The sequence below is a fragment of the Serinus canaria genome, chromosome 4, assembly GCF_022539315.1.
Source record: "Serinus canaria isolate serCan28SL12 chromosome 4, serCan2020, whole genome shotgun sequence".
Taxonomy (NCBI): Eukaryota; Metazoa; Chordata; class Aves; order Passeriformes; family Fringillidae; genus Serinus; species Serinus canaria.
In genome coordinates, this window is record NC_066317.1 from 70,470,915 (window position 1) to 70,487,029 (window position 16,115).

General features: G+C 57.0%; 1 protein-coding gene across 2 annotated transcripts in view; it reads right to left on the minus strand.

Annotated features, from left to right (window-relative positions):
• The window catches only part of EXOC6B (exocyst complex component 6B), a 307,067-nt gene that overhangs the window by 131,919 nt on the left and 159,033 nt on the right, over nucleotides 1-16,115 (minus strand). The window lies entirely within an intron of this gene.

The following is a 16,115-nucleotide window of genomic DNA, read 5'->3' on the forward strand; positions in this document are numbered from 1 at the left end:
ACCAGCCCGGCTTTGGGAATCCAGCCTTAATCCATGGAATGCCTTCCCAAAGGGCTTTTGGAGCAGCCAGGTCCTGCCAGAACCTTCCCAGCTCCTAATGAAGTGTTAATTGACCCAACCTCTGAGCCAGGGTCGGCACAGCAAAGGAGGAGGTTCCAGCCCAAAAGAGCATCCCAGGGATGCAAAGGGCTCGGATGGATCCGAGGGATGGGAAGGGATGGGAAGGCTGGACTTGAGTTCCCTTCCAACCCAAACCATTCCAGGATTCCTCCCACTTCAGTCCCTTTTCCAGATGCTGCACTTTTCCCAAAACCCCAGTTTGCTGGGAAATGGGACATTTTTCCAGCCTGTGTGATGTGGAGGGGAGGAATCCGCTCTCCTCACTTGAATCCAAGGAATTCCGAGAGATCCTGGTGCTGCCCCAGCTCCCCATCTCATGCTCCTTCTGAGCTGCTGCTGTAGGGGAGAGACAAAAACAGGATTTTCCCCTTCTTTCCAGGGAATCACCATGAAAGCAACAGCTGGAATGTGGGGACCAGGAGCTGAAAGCCAAATTTTGGGCGTGCTCAGGGTTTCTCCTCTTTTTGCAGGACAGAAAACTGCCCCTGGCAGCATGATGGAAAACCAAGGAATTGAGGATTTGAGGGGAAAAAAGAAAGCCTGGAGGAAAGGAAATTGCCAGAACAGCCTGTGGAGGTTGGTGGAAGGGTCAGGGAGCTCCTGTCTCCAAATTCCAGAGCAGACATCCCTGGAGCCAGGTCTGATCCCAGGGTCCAAGCAGGGCTCCGATGCCTCCCACCGACCTCCAAGGATGGAATCCAGAGTTGAAAATAAATACTAAAAATCAATCAATATCAAAAATCAATAATTTCTGTTCCTCGGGACTGCAGGGGGAAAGGCATGGAACTGGGAATAGAGTGCCCTACATTCCTCACTGTGGGATAGAAACCTTTTTCCAAAGGCCACCAGTGCTTCCAGCTCATCCCCATTCCCCCAGCTGGATAAAGCAGGGAAAACCAGACATTCCCAGGACACTACAAGCAGCAAGCCCTGCTCTGCCAACAACTGTCTGAAGCTCATTTCACTGAAAACCAAGGGCAGAAAATGGAATTTCTCTGCCAGACAAAGCCAGGAGGGCTCTGAGGAGGAGCAGAGGTCCCTGCCCTGCCTGCAGCACAAATCCATAAATTCCCAATTGTCCCGGCAGGAACAGCCAGCAGAGCCAGCACCAGCCCAGGCGCTCCTGAAAAATCACACAACAATGGCCTGGACAGGGAATTCCAGCTTTTCCAGCTCTGTTCTCAGCAGATCCTGGAGTGAGGACAACCCGAGCCACAGGACAGGCTGGAGCAGCCCCGGATGGATTTTGTTCCATGGGTTTATCCAAAGGTTCCTGTGCTCTGGAAACCCCTGGGCTCCACAAGAACTTTGTCAACAGCTCAGGGAGAGCAGGGGCAGGATGAGCTTCCAGGAGAAGGAGTTTTCCACCTTTGAAAGCAGAACTGGGAGGAGACTCGGCAGATCCAGGACCTCCAGGATCCTGAGGCAGAGCATTTTCTGGGAAGGAATAAGGAGAGAAGCTCTCCAAGGAGATGCAGAACTCCTGGACACAGCAGAACCCTGCTGGTGGAGCCCATGGGAATGTTCCTCGTCCTTAGGGCACAAGGAACATCCTGGATCAGGAGACTCTACTGGCCAGAGCCCACCAGAATCGAATTCCAGCCTCTTCTGGGATCATGGAATCACCAAGGTTGGAAAAACCTTCTGAGGTCATCGAGTCCAACCACCCCCAGCCCTGGCAAGGCCACCACTGACCCCTGTCCCAAGTGCCACACCCACATGGATTTGAAATGCCTCCAGGAATGGGAACTCCACCCCTGCCATGGGCACTTCCAAGGCCTGAACACCCTTTCCATGAGGAAACTCTTCCCAATATTCCAGCCTGAGGCTGCTCCCCTCACCCTGTCCCTGCTCCCTGAGAGCACAGACTGACACAATTCCCTATTTTCCGATCTGGTCTGTCCCAATCCAGGCCAAGCTCTGGCATCCCACTGCAAGGGCAGTGTCTGTGTGGAAGCATGTTCCAAACCAAGTTCCAAGTTCCTCCAAACCCAGGGAATTTTAGGGATCTTGAGGCCGAGGGAAGTTCCAACACGACACACAAGTGGCCACAGCAAATCCTCTGAGCAATCCAAGATGCGAGTTCCTCTTCAATGCCACTTCAGAGGTTCCAGTGTGAGCAGGGATGCGTTTTCCCAGGAATATCAGGAGGGAAATTCCTGATGTGTGCTTGGTGCTGCTCAGTTCATTTAACGAGGGCAGGGGTTCAGTCTGGATCCTTTCGTTTGTTCTGCCCCCCAGCCAGAAGAGTTTTTCCTCAAATGACCCCAAGCCAGGAGCGCTGCCCCAATCCAAGATGGATTTCCCATCCCTCCATCCCAAGCAAAGACAGCTTTGCTTGGATCAACACCAAACACATCTCAGCCTTTAAAACATCGAGTTTGGATCTAGCAGCCCAATTCCCCGGAATCCCCAGAGCTTTGTCCATCCAGCAGGAACAGAACAGCTCCAATCCTCCCCAGGATTCCCCTTGGGGCCTTCTGGGATGTTCCAGCTTTCCCTTTGGAATAGCTGCAGGGAGGAAGGGCTCGGGAAGAGCTGGGCCAGGCCAGAGGGGACATCGAACCTCTCCAGGGTGACAGCTCCGGCTTTCCCAGCCTCTGCTGCTCCAGAGGGCAGGAAAAGCACAGGAACAAAGCTGCTGAGGGGCAGCAGCCGGCGGAGGATCCCTGGCAGGGCAGGGACCCCGGGGACCAGCCAGGGATTCGCTCCTTTTCCCATTTTTCCATGGCGTGGGTTTTGTTTTCAGCTGACAAAATCCATCGAGGACAGTGGATGTGCCCAGAGTTCATGGAGATGAGCAGGACCAGGCACGGATCCGGCCCTTCCCGAATGGAACAGCTCCTGTCACTGCTCCAAGGAATGTTCCAGAGCCTTCTCCTGCCACTGCTCAAGGACAGGCCCAGGGCCTTCTCCTGGCACAAAGAGGCTTTTCCACATTCCCTTCGTTCCTGCTGAAAACTTCCCAGCAGCCTGAGCATCCCCAGATCCACCTGTCCCACACTGAGAAGCACTCCCTGCTCCCAAATTTCCTGATGGGAATGAGCTGGACCCAAAATCCTCTTGAGGAAAGGACAAGGAGCTCCTGGGCTGCCAGGGAAGGTTGAATCTCTCAGATGCTGCAAGGACAGAAAAGCTCAAGCCCTGGCTTATCCTGCTTGGGGTTATCCAGGATTAGGCCCCTGCATTCCAGAGGCCAAGAGATTCCCAAGGAAAGGGGCACTAATTTCAGAAGAAAGATCCTAAAAAGATCCTAAAAAGGCTGATAGCAGCTTCCTGTACCTAAAGGGGCTCCAGGAGAGCTGGAGAGGGACTGGGGACAAGGGACAGAGGGACAGGAGCCAGGGAATGGCTCCCACTGGGAAAGGGAAGATTGGGCTGGGATCTGGGCAAGGAATTGCTGTCTGGGAGGGTGGGCAGGGGCTGGGCTGGAATTCCCAGATTTGCTGGGGCTGCCCCTGGATCCCTGGGAATGCCCAAGGCCAGGCTGGATCCACCTGGGACAGTGGGAGGTGTCCCTGAACATGGATGGGGATGGGATTTAAGGTTCCTTCCCACCCACCCCATTCCATGACTCCAGCACCCCTCAAAAACACCTTCCCCACACAAGATCCAAGCTGTTCCCAGGGAACTTCCCCCCCAGGCATTCCCGGGAGCTCAGATTGAATCCCTAGAGCAGAAACCTCCCCACCCAGCCTTTCCCTCGGTGCAATCCCTCCCGGGATGTGGAGCTCCAGCCCCTCCTGGAGCTCGGGGGGAGGCTGGTCCTGGCCGAGCCCCGCTGCCGGCACCGCTCCGGAGGATCCCGGCGCCCAACAATGGGGGATCTGTCAGAGCCCGGCCCGGCACCGGCCATCATCTGTTTCCCATAACTCCAGCTGACCTCAACTCCAGGGCTGAACAAGTAGCCTGTGTTTTTCATCTGGAAAACTCCGTGGAGCCGTTCCCGCTCCGGCCTCTCCCTGCCCTGCCGGAGCCACTCTGGAGAAGGCACAAAGTGACGATGTCGACAGAGATTTCCTCCTTGTCCCCAACAGCAGCACCCAACGCTTTCGGGCTGGGTTTTGGCTCTCCTGCCATCCCAGGTGCCCCACGAGGCTGCACACACCTGGATGTGCCTTTCTCCTCCATCCCTCCCTCCCTCTTTCCCCAAGGAAAATCCCACCCCGACACTTCCCGAGCGGAGCCGGATGCAGACCCTGCGCCTGTTTCATGATAAATTTAAAAACCCCATTAAAACTTTATCAGGAACGAGCTGCCAGGGAAAGAAACAGATTCAGGACGAGCCCCACAGGGTCTTCCAGGCCAGGCCACCGTGAGGAAAAGCCCTGGAGGACCCTGCTGGTGGGGAAAGCTCCGGGAAAGGAGGATCCAACCCCCAGAGTTATCAGCTCTGGTCAGGGCTCCCATCCATGAGGGCAAAAAATAAAATGACCTCCAATCAGGGGAAAAGCAGGATGAGTCCTTGAGGAGGAGGAAGGGCGGGTCCACAGGGAGGAGGAAGGAAAATGTAGGGAAGAGAACACAACCTGCACGAAATCCATCCCTTTTCCCACAGTGCTGTGGGGTTTAGGCTCCCTGAGAACCAAAAAGATCCCAAAATGGGGAAGTTTCCATGGGGTGATGTGAGGTCAAAGCCCTTTTTTGTTTTCCCTTCTCCCTGGATCCCTGTCCCAGCCAGGAGCCTCAGCTCACTCCCACAGCTCTGCCGTGAAATGTTTGGGTTGGAAAAATCACATTTGCATCTTTATTATTGTGTTCTCCCCTGGCAGAAGAGGGGGGAAGGCTCAGGGAGCAGGGAGAAATAAAAACAGGACAAACTCGTAAATAAACCTCCTGTTCTGAGCACACCCAGCCTGAGCTGCACCCTCTGAACTGGGACAGAAGTCGTGTCCCAGCAGCCCTTCTCCAACTCGGGCTGTGCCCCTTTTGGAGGCCATAATCCCTAAAAACTGATCCAAACAGAAAATTCCAGCTAAAGGGATGCTGCCACACTCTGAGGAGTGGAAAGCACATCCTGGGTGTTGGGAGGGGAATGGCCACAGAAGGACTCTGGAAGGGATGGGACACCCAGACAGACCCAGAGAGTTGGGACAGTGAGAACCTCAGGGAGGTCAAAACACCCACTGGGACCGGGGTCAGGGAAATTCCAGCACAAACCCAGGCTGGGAGGAGAAGGAAGGGATGGACTGGGAGCAGCCCTGGGAGAGGGATTTAGGATGTTGTGGATGAGGCTGGAATGGCCCAGCCCAGACCCCCCTGCCCAGCCCTGGGCAGATCCCAAAGGAAAGGTGGGAATTGTGTCCCTGTGCCCTCCCTCAGGTGAGAGCCCACCTGCAGAGCTGCCCCAGCCCTGGGCAGATCCCAAAGGAAAGGTGGGAATTGTGTCCCTGTGCCCTCCCTCAGGTGAGAGCCCACCTGCAGAGCTGCCCCAGCCCTGGGCCAACAGCAGGAGGACGTGGAGCTGCTGGAGAGAGCCCAGAGGAGGCCCCGGAGCTGCTGCAGGGCTGGAGCCCCTCTGCTCTGGAGCCAGGCTGGGAGAGCTGGGAATGTTCCCCTGGAGAAGGGAAGGCTCCAGGCAGAGCTCAGAGCCCCTGGCAGGGCCTGGAGGGGCTCCAGGAGAGCTGGAGAGGGACTGGGGACAAGGGACAGAGGGACAGGAGCCAGGGAATGGCTGCCACTGGGAAAGGGCAGGGTTAGGGATACTGGGAATTAGGAATTGTTCCCTGGGAGGGTGGGCAGGCCCTGGCACAGGGTGCCCTGTGGAGCTGTGGCTGCTCCCAACTAGAATTGTTGGGCTAGTTCCAACAATTTCCAACAATTTCCAACCAATTCCAACCAATTCCACCCAGATCAAATCAATTCCAATGAGTTCCAACCAATTCCAGCCATTTCCATCCAGTTCCAGGGGGACCCAGACCGTGCCCTGGTTGTCAGGGTGTCCCAGGGCCCTTTGTGACACGGGGCTGTGCCGTGCCCTGAGCCCTCTGTGACCTGGGGACAGCGCCAGGAACGCCCCTCCCTTGGGAGGCTGCACTTCCCAGGATCCCCCAGAGGATCCCCCAACCCCTCTGAGGCTCGGGATCACCGAGATGGCAGAGAAGGCAAATCCCAAATCCCAGCCCAGGAAGGGGCAGGCGAGCCCCCAGAGAAGGGGCCAGGTGAGGGAGGGGACAGGAGGGGACACAGGGATGGGATGGGATGGGATGGGATGGGATGGGATGGGATGGGATGGGATGGGATGGGATGGGATGGGATGGGATGGGATGGGATGGGATGGTGATGGGCATGGGATGGGATGCTGGGATGGGATGGTGATGGTGATGTGTGGATGGGATGGGATGGGATGGGATGGGATGGGATAAGGTGGGCCAAGGACTGCTTCCCATGGCTCCTCCTGCCTGTGGATGGGACACAGGGACTCATGGGTGGGACATGGGGAATCACAGGTGGGACGTGGGGACATCATGGTTGGGACACAGGGAATATCAGGTGGGCACATAGGGAATTTCAAGTGGGACAGAGAGAGCCACAGGTGGGACACAAAGAACAAAGGTGGGATACAGGGAACTGCAGGTGGGATATGGGGAATAACAAGTGGGACACGGGTGGACAGAGATGGGACACAAGGGAACAGCCAGAGGTGGGACACAGAGAGGTAAAGGTGAGACACAGGCACAGGTGGGACACAGGGAACAACCGGAGTTGGGATACAGGAAATGGCAGGTGGGACACTGGCAGGTACAGGTGAGACACAGGTACAGGTGGGACACAGGGAACAAAACAGAAGGTGGGACACAGGGAATGGCAGGTGGGACACAGGGAACAACCAGAGATGGGACACAGGGAATGGCAGGTGGGACACAGGGAATGGCAGGTGGGACTCAGGGAACAACCAGAGGTAGGACACAGGGAATGGCAGGTGGGACACAGGGAAAAAACCAGAGATGGGACACAGGGAATGGCAGGTGGGACACTGGCAGGTACAGGTGAGACACAGGCACAGGCAGGACACAGGGAAACACCCACAGGTGGGACACAGGGGACAAACCACACGACAGAGATAGGCAGAGCTGTGACACGGGGAACAAGGCGCAGGTGGGACAGCGGGGCTGGCAGCTGAGGGTGACACACAGGGGCAGTGGGACACAGGGCAGCCCACGGGATGAGGCTGGCAGGGCCACCCGGCCCAGAGAGCCCGTGGGGGACACTCGGAGCCACCACGGAGCCCTTGGGAGAGCCCTGGAGATGGCACCCGCCACCTTGCCCAGCAGCCAGGGGAGGGTGGTGGGTGCTCCCTGACTCGCCCTCTGTGCCCTGCAGGTGGCCCAGGAGGTGACACCTCCCGCCCGTCCCACCCGTGACCCCGGCAGCGGCCGCCGGCCCCTGCCCCCGGCGCTGGCACCGCCGCTGGCTGTCCCCGGGCGGAGCAGGGCTCCCGGGCACCGCCCGCGTGTGCCCAGCGGGCAGGACAGCCCGGGCACGGGCACAGGGACCGCGCAGGGCCGGGCGGAGGAGCCCGGGGAGGGCGCGGAGCCCGGCCAGCACAGGGTGCGGGTGGCACGGCTGACCGAGGCCGGGCTCAGGCAGCTCGGGGGCATCTCCAGGTACCAGCGCACCCTGGAGTGGCTGGACAGCATCTTCACCAGCAGAGCCGAGGTGGTGGCCGAGCTGCAGGAGGAGCTGGATGGATTCTGGGAGTTCCAGGAACATGGGAGCAGTTAGGGTGGAAAAGGGCCCTGAGGTGACCGAGTGCGACGGGAGCGAACTCCAGCACGGCCCCCGGGGCCACGTCCGGCCCCTCCTGGGACACCTCCACCACTCCGAGGGACCTTCCTGCCACCGACAGGACAGGCACCAAAGGGGGAGGCTGAGGAGGCAGAGCCAGACCCTGCTCGGGACAAGCTGAAACACAGGAATTCCCAGGGGAATTGCCAGGAAAAGCCCTTTTCCCTGGAGGATGAGCCACCACTGGGACAGGCTGCCCAGAGAAACTGTGGAGCTCCATCCCAACAGGACACGGACCTGAGAACCCCCTGTGGCTCCATGGGGAGCCGGACAGGGATCTCCAGAGCTGGACAGGGATCTCCAGAGATGGACAGTGACCTCCAGAGATGGACACGGATCTCCAGAACTGGACAGTGACCTCCAGAGATGGACACGGATCTCCAGAGCTGGACAGGGATTTCCAGAGATGGACAGGGATCTCCAGAGATGGACAGTGACCTCCAAAGATGGACAGTGACCTCCAGAGATGGACACGGATCTCCAGAATGGACAGGGATCTCCAGAGATGGACAGTGACCTCCAGAGCTGGACAGGGATCTCCAGAACTGGACAGTGACCTCCAGAGATGGACAGTGACCTCCAGAGATGGACACGGATCTCCAGAACTGGACAGGGATCTCCAGAGCTGGACAGGGATCTCCAGAGATGGACAGGGATTTCCAGAGATGGACAGTGACCTCCAGAGCTGGACAGGGATTTCCAGAGATGGACAGGGATCTCCAGAGATGGGCAGTGACCTCCAGAGCTGGACAGGGATTTCCAGAGATGGACAGGGATCTCCAGAGATGGGCAGTGACCTCCAGAGATGGACAGGGATCTCCAGAGATGGACAGTGACCTCCAGAGATGGACAGTGACCTCCAGAGCTGGACAGTGACCTCCCTCTAACCTTCCTCCGTGATGCTGTGAGGATGGGGACACCTTCCCTATGGAGCTTCTGGATGTGCTCCAGGGACCATGGAATGGCTTGGGCTGGAAGGATCCTTGAAGACCAGCCAGTTCCACCCCCTGCCACGGGCAGGGACACCTTCCATTCCCCAAATTTCTCCAAGCCCTGTCTAACCTGGCTGTGAGCGCTTCCAGGGTCTAGAAACAAAAGCAGGATGAACCTTCCCACCCAACACCTGTGGAAAACACGTCCTGGAGCATCCCAATAAAGAGTTTTTACACAGATCCGCCCTTGTCCTTCGGTTAATACCTGAAACCATGACAAGATGCAACAGGAGCAGCTTTTCAAGCCTCTGGTTTTCCCAACAAGTTCGTATCCTGAAGGATTCCGCGGGGTTTCAATGCCACACCACAGCCACGGCCGGGGCAAGCCGGAGTCAGGAGAGGGGATTTAAGGGAAGAGCCAAACCCCTGCTCCCCACACAGCCCCCGTGGGCTGCCAGCAGATGATTCAGCCCCCACAAAAAGGTGAAACCCGAAGATCACAAGTCCCCCAGACCTCCAGCTCCCACCCCCAAACCATAAAAGAGCTGCTTTTCTCCGCAGCCAAACCCCGTGGATTCCAAAGGATCCAGGGAAAACCCTCTCCCAGGGCAACGCCGCCCTTGGGAACATCCCCAAACTTGTGCCTGCAGCGATTTTGGAGCTCTCCCACCCCTTTCCACCCAGCACGACCCCCAAACCCCTCTTTTGGTGGGGGTTTCTCCCATTCCTGCCGCTCCGGCCGCCCCCGGAATGCTCGGCAGCGTTTGTTCATTGTGCACATCCAGCCTGGCTTCCAGGTTTTCCTGAACAAAGGACTGAAACAGGGGGGAATATGCGTCACAAGCCCGTCCTGGACGTTGCTCACCCTTTTTTTCCTGCACAAATATTTGTAAACACGTGGAGAATTCGTGTCCAGCCGGCTTGGGGACCCTTCATAAAACCAGGGATTTATTGCAAACAGGATGGGAATCATTTCCCAGCTCCCGGTGCTTATGGGGCTTTAGGATGAGAAACATAAAGAGCAGGAAAAGAGCGGCTGCAGCTGGGCTCTGAGCCCTGCTGGAGAGAGATGGAACAGGGGCAGTGCGGATTCACAGCTCCAGAGCCCCCCACAAACCCCCTCCCAAAAAATGAAATAAAGTCTGGAGTTTCTGGGCTGCACAGGAGAATCCCCCGGGGTTTGTTTATGGATGGAGGTTCAGGGATAGGCTGAGCTCAGCTGAGCTGAGCCCAAGGAGTTCCAGGAGTGCTCAGCCTGGAGAAATGATGTTCAGGGGGAACCTTGTGGCTCTGCACAATTCCCTGGCAGGAGGGGACAGCTGGGGAGGGTCAGGATCTGCTCCCAGGGAACAACAGCAGAATGGAAATGGCCTCAAGCTGGGCCAGGGGAGGTCTAGGTTGGAAATTTGGGGAAATTCCTCATGGAAAGAAAGGGCTGGGCAGCCCTGGCAGGGATCTCAAAGCCCTGTGGATGTGGCACCTGGGGACGTGGGACAGAGGTGGCCCTGGCAGGGCTGGGTGACCTCAGAGGGCTTTTCCAACCTCAGCAATTCCATGATTTTATGATCCAAAGCCTCTCCTTGCAATCTCAAAGTTCCTCTCTGACACATCCTCATTTTCCACCCAGAGGGACAAAACCCTCCCAGCTTTGCTTCCATTCCTGTCATCCCATCCATGTCCCATTCCTGTCATCCCATCCATGTCCCATTCCTGTCATCCCATCCATGTCCCATTCCTGTCATCCCATCCAGGTCCCATTCCTGCCAATCCAGCCATGTCCCATTCCTGCCATCCCATCCATGTCCCATTCCTGCATCCCATCCAGTGTCCCTTCCTGCCATCCCATCCATGTCCCATTCCTGCCATCCATCCGTGTCCCATTCCTGCCATTCCATCCATGTCCCATTCCTGCCATCCATCCATGTCACCATTCCTGCCATCCCATCCATGTCCCATTCCTGTCATCCATCCAGGTCCCATTCCTGCCATTCCATCCATGTCCCATTCCTGTCATCCCATCCATGTCCCATTCCTGTCATCCCATCCAGGTCCCATTCCTGTCATCCCATCCATGTCCCATTCCTGTCATCCCATCCATGTCCCATTCCTGCATCCCATCCATGTCCCATTCCTGCCATCCCATGTCCACTGTCCCATTCCTGCCATCCCATCCATGTCCCATTCCTGCATCCACCATGTCCCATTCCTGCCATCCCATCCATGTCCCATTCCTGCATCCCATCCATGTCCCATTCCTGTCATCCATCCATGTCCCATTCCTGCCATCCCATCCAGGTCCCATTCCTGCCATCCCACCAGTCCCATTCCTGTCATCCCATCCATGTCCCATTCCTGCATCCCATCCATGTCCCATTCCTGTCATCCCATCCAGGTCCCATTCCGCATCCCATCCATGTCCCATTCCTGCCATCCACCAGGTCCCATTCCTGCCATCCATCCATGTCCCATTCCTGCATCCCATCCATGTCCCATTCCTGCATCCCATCCTGTCCCATTCCTGCATCCCATCCATGTCCCATTCCTGCCATCCAGCCAGTCCCATTCCTGCTCCCATGTCTTCCTGTCATCCCATCCATGTCCCATTCCTGTCATCCCATCCATGTCCCATTCCTGTCATCCCATCCATGTCCCATTCCTGCCATCCCATCCGTGTCCCATTCCTGTCATCCCATCCATGTCCCATTCCTGCATCCCATCCATGTCCCATTCCTGTCATTCCAGCCATGTCCCATTCCTAGCATCCCATCCATGTCCCATTCCTGCCATCCATCCATGTCCCATTCCTGCCATCCCATCCATGTCCCATTCCTGTCATCCCATCCATGTCCCATTCCTGTCATCCCATCCAGGTCCCATTCCTGCCAATCCAGCCAGGTCCCATTCCTGCCATCTCATCCATGTCCCACTCCTGCATCCCATCCATGGCCCATTCCTGCCATTCCAGCCAGGTCCCATTCCTGTCATTCCAGCCATGTCCCATTCCTGCCATCCCATCCATGTCCCATTCCTGTCATCCCATCCATGTCCCATTCCTGCATCCCATCCATGTCCCATTCCTGTCATCCCATCCAGGTCCCACTCCTGCATCCCATCCATGTCCCATTCCTGCCATCCATCAGTCCCATTCCTGCCATCCCATCCATGTCCCATTCCTGTCATCCCATCCATGTCCCATTCCTGTCATCCCATCCAGGTCCCACTCCTGCATCCCATCCATGTCCCATTCCTGCCATCCCATCCATGTCCCATTCCTGCCATCCCATCCATGTCCCATTCTTGCCATTCCAGCCAGGTCCCATTCCTGCCATCCCATCCATGTCCCATTCCTGCCATCCCATCCATGTCCCATTCCTGCCATCCCATCCATGTCCCATTCCTGCCATCCCATCCATGTCCCATTCCTGCCATCCCATCCATGTCCCATTCCTGCATCCCATCCATGTCCCATTCCTGTCATCCCATCCATGTCCCATTCCTGCCATCCCATCCATGTCCCATTCCTGCCATCCCATCCATGTCCCATTCCTGTCATTTTCCCATGGTTCCCACAGCTGGAGCCAACACCAGACCTCAAATTTGAGGGATAATCAGGAAGAACTGGAGCCGCTGACCAGGGCTGGATTTGGGTCTTTAGATGTCCCCAAGAAGTGGCACAGAGAGAGACTTTGGTTCCTTTTTGGGAGCCAAAATAATCCCTAAATGTGGAATATCAGCATCAGCCCAGCAGGGCTGGGACAGCCGGGGAAGGAGAGGAGGGAGAAGGCTGAGGAAGCACATCCAGCCCTGGATTCCAGAACAGATGGATCCAGGATCCTCTTGGAAACACTCGGAAAAACAGAGGCAAGGGGCAAATTACAAAAGGAGGAATTAAAATTAAGGAAATGGGAGGGAAAAAATTCCCCAGAGGGTGGTCAAATGTTGGAGCAGAGAGGCTGGGCAGCCTCCAGCCCTGGAGATCCTCAAAATTTACATGGAAAAGGCTCTGAGATTCCTGGTTTTACTTCAAATGCAGCAAATTCAGACTTGGACCAAGTTTTCCAGGAGCTGTTCCAGTCTGAACTCGCCTGCCCCTGCCACTGGGATTAGATGGGATTTAAGGTCCCTTCCAACCCAACCCATTCCATTATGGATTGAATGCACAACCAGAGGACGAGGAAAGAGTGGGAATTCACCACTTCCCTCTGTGCTAAACCCAGTTTTACCTCGGAACACCAACGCTCTCCAGGGAAATTCCTTCCAGATCACTTCACTTCCGCCCCTATCACTTGTTATTTTTGAGATATCTCCCTTCTGGACCCCACCACAGAGTCCTGTGGGGCAGCTGAGGTGCTTTCCAAACATTCCTGGGACCCTCCTGAGCCCCAGAGCCCGGAAACAGCAAATCTTGGGAAGAGCCTTCCCACGCCTGCACGCTGGAGGAGCGGGGCTGGAACTCAGGGGGGCTCAGAACAAGGTGAACATTCCCAACAAATTCCCCGTGGCCTCGGAGCTCCCTGCACCCAGCAGCTCCAGAGTGGCTAAAATTCCTTCAGGAAGACCTTGGAAAGGAGTGGGGAAAGGTGAATGGTGCAGGAAAGGCTGCAAAAATGATGGGAGGAATTCCAGAACTTTCAGCTGAGTCCTCCTGGGCCAGAATTCCAGGAGAATGGAGGAGAAGGGCAGTGGGGAGAACCAGGACATATCTGAGCAGGAGTTATGCCAATGATGTGCTGGCACAGCCGGATTTGGGGATCCTGGGAAAGCAGGATCCCTGATTTTAGCCAGGATTTAATCTGCTTTTCCACGATATTCCTGAACCTAAAGGTGGATGTCCCTGTAGGGATGAGGGATAAATAAATAATTGGTGGGGTGGTCACTTCCAGAGGGTTGGGATCAAGGAGCTCAGGGAGTCGCCCCAAATGGAGCTGGTGACAAGAGGGGACCAGGGTGGGGCCTGTCCTGGGACACGTCCAGCTCGGCTCTGGTGGCAGAGACCTGGAGGGGCCACAGAGCAACTGCCAGGAGCTGCTCAGTGACTCCAGCCCAGGGGGAAAGTCACAGGGTCATGGAATGGTTGGGAAAGGCTGGAAAAGGTCTTTAAGATCATTGGGAGGGAATACTCCCAGCACTGCCAGGGCCACCACTGCCCCTGTCCCTGAGTGTCACAGCCACAGGGCTCTGCAATCCCCCAGAGATGGGCACTCCAAACCTCCCTGGGCACTTCCAAGGCCTTTCCAGGAAGGAATTTCCCCAATATCCAACCTGAGCTCCCCTGGGGCCGTTCCCTCTGCTCCTGTCCCTGTTCCCTGGAGCACAGCCCGACCCCCCGGCTGTCCCCTCCTGGCAGGAGCTGTGCAGAGCCACAAGGGCCCCCTGAGCCTCCTCTGCTCCAGGCTGAGCCCCTGCCCAGCTCCTCAGGGATTCTCCAGCCCCTGCCCAGCTCCCTCAGGGATTCTCCAGCCCCTGCCCAGCTCCCTCAGGGATTCTCCAGCCCCTGCCCAGCTCCCTCAGGGATTCTCCAGCCCCTGCCCAGCTCCTCAGGGATTCTCCAGCCCCAGCCCCTGCCCAGCTCCTCAGGGATTCTCCAGCCCCTGCCCAGCTCCTCAGGGATTCTCCAGCCCCTGCCCAGCTCCTCAGGATTCCGCCTGCCAGTCTCGGATTCTCCAGTCCCTGCCCAGCTCCTCAGGGATTCTCCAGCCCCTGCCCAGCTCCCTCAGGGATTCTCCAGCCCCTGCCCAGCTCCCTCAGGGATTCTCCAGCCCTGTCCCAGCTCTGTTCCTGCCCTGGCCATTCTCCAGCCCCTCCAGGGCTCTCCAGAGCTGCCCCAGCAGTGCCAGCACAGGGCAGGACAAGTTCTCAGAAAGGTTCTGGAGTCCTGGAGGTTTTCAGCACAAGCTGGGATAAAGCCCTGAACGGCCTGGGCTGATCTCAGAGCTGCTTCCATGGAATCATGGAACGGTTTGGGTGGGAAGGGACCTGAGAGCTCATCCAGCCCCATCCATGGCAGGGACACCTCCCACTGTCCCAGGTGGATCCAAGCCCCAGTGTCCAACCTGGCCTTGGGCACTGCCAGGGATCCAGGGGCAGCCACAGCAAATCTGGGAATTCAATTCCAGCCCTAAATCCAAACCCCCAGGATATTCCCAGTCCCACATCCAGACCCCCAGGATATTCCCAGCCCTACATCCAGACCCCAGGCTATTCCCAGCCCTAAATCCAGACCCCAGGATATTCCCAGCCCTAAATCCAGACCCCCAGGATATTCCCAGCCCTAAATCCAGACCCCCAGGCTATTCCCAGCCCTAAATCCAAACCCCCAGGATATTCCCAGCCCTAAATCCAGACCCCAGGCTATTCCCAGCCCTAAATCCAGACCCCAGGATATCCCCAGCCCTAAATCCAGACCCCCAGGATATTCCCAGTCCCACATCCAGACCCCCAGGATATTCCCAGCCCTACATCCAGACCCCCAGGATATTCCCAGCCCTACATCCAGACCCCCAGGATATTCCCAGTCCCACATCCAGACCCCCAGGCTATTCCCAGCCCTAAATCCAGACCCCAGGCTATTCCCAGCCCTAAATCCAGACCCCAGGATATTCCCAGCCCTAAATCCAGACCCCCAGGCTATTCCCAGCCCTAAATCCAGACACCTAGGATATTCCCAGCCCTAAATCCAGACCCCCAGGCTATTCCCAGCCCTAAATCCAGACCCCAGGATATCCCAGCCCTAATCCAGACCCCCAGGATATTCCCAGTCCTGGGAAAGCTCTGCTGCTCCCCCTCCCCTCAGCTGACAAGGATCTGCATGGGGGCCATTGCAGGAAAAGCTCCCTGGCTCGGGGTGGTTTTTTTTTTTCATTTTCCCCTCCCTTTTCCAGGCCTGTTTTCCAGGGGGAACGTTCCGAGCCCTGTGATCCCGTCAGGCCCGCTTTGATGGGGAAGCAAAGGAGGTCACGGGGTGAAGGGAGCTGGGTGACAATTCCCAAAGTGTCCCGGGGCTGCCGGCAGGGCCGGGCTCGGGCCAGGCTCCATTAGCACGTAGGACAGGGTGGTTATCACAGGTCACTGACACCGGCCAGCTCTAATGGCTTTTCCTGTGGCCTTATCAATGCCGTGCACAAAGTGGCTCCCCCAGCCTTCCCCTATGATCTCAGAGCTCTGTTTACAGCTATCTCCCCGCACCAGGCACCAGCCCAGGCAGCAGACGCTGAGAAATGCCAGGACACGGCCATGGGACAGCCTGCAAAGTGCCTGAGATGAACAAGGAGCCAC